The following is a 1,263-nucleotide window of genomic DNA, read 5'->3' on the forward strand; positions in this document are numbered from 1 at the left end:
TATATATATATATATATATATATATACACACACACACACAGTTTGGGCAGTATTCAGCTATTAAAATCTTAGAGCATTATTCATTGTAATGGCTTAACAATGCAGGAAGACTTTGGGGTTGCCTCATACATATACATGCATGTATATATGTATGTAGTAAATATGTCCATTACCCCTGATATGTAGCATATATACAGCATATTTGAAACTGTAATAATCTAAACATTCTTGCTGACTTTCCCTTTGGGAAAACAAAAAAACAACAAAAACTTTGTATCTTTGAATGTTATTCCTAACCAGAGGAGGTACAGTTTAGTGGCAAGAATGACTTAATCTAAGAGTACCAAAGTTCGAATCCTGCTCCTGCTCTACTACCTGAATAATCTTGGGGGGAAAAATGATTTTACTTCTCTGGGCAGGAATCAGAATAGAAAACTGTAACGTATCCTCCAATTTTACAACCATCAACCTGTGAGTGGACAACTGTGTGAAGAGACAACATGTACTTTCTTTTATGGATTTGGAAAAGTCACATCAATTCAATAAAATCTTATTGACAGAGAGGCGAAATAGGAAAAGTATTAGACGGGGAGAAAGGAGTCACGGGCTTAATTAGAGTCTATTTTGTTAACTGCTTCTCTGACCCAAGCTTTCTCCAGTCCTTCCAGCTCGTAATGCCTGCCCGTCGGGGATCATTTTCAAGTCATTAAATAATGGATTATTTGGTTATTTACATGTTGTCATTAGAATATGAGCTCCTTGAGAACACGAACTTTTCTTTTTCCTTTATAATTCCAGGTCTATAACACAGTATCTGGTGTGCAGTAAGTGTTCAATAAATGGTTGTTGACCGTCTGAGAGTGCAGCTTAACCACAAAAACCCCTCAAGAAATGGCAAATAGCCTCTTATGAACCCCATTGCCTCTGGGTTAAAATGTGAAATCATCTGCTTGAAGTCTAAATTCCTTTAAAATAGGACCCCCCCCAACCCTAACTTATCATTCTAGGCTAACTTCAATCCCAAATCCAAACAAACTACTGAGTTTCCTGTTCTGGCTATAGGAAATCCCTTTTCTTTTGTCTCCCTTCATTTGTACAAGCTCCTGTTTCCAGTGCCTGAAAGCTCCTCCTTCTCAGCTCTTACACTTGGCATCCTTATTCCCAGTGGAAGTTTGGCTAGCAGGTCACACACAATAACAGATTGAACTAATTCTCCTAGTTATCCGTATCTTTAAATTACTATATATAATTTTATATATATAT

Source organism: Gracilinanus agilis, chromosome 3 (genome assembly GCF_016433145.1).
Source record: "Gracilinanus agilis isolate LMUSP501 chromosome 3, AgileGrace, whole genome shotgun sequence".
Lineage (NCBI taxonomy): Eukaryota > Metazoa > Chordata > Mammalia > Didelphimorphia > Didelphidae > Gracilinanus > Gracilinanus agilis.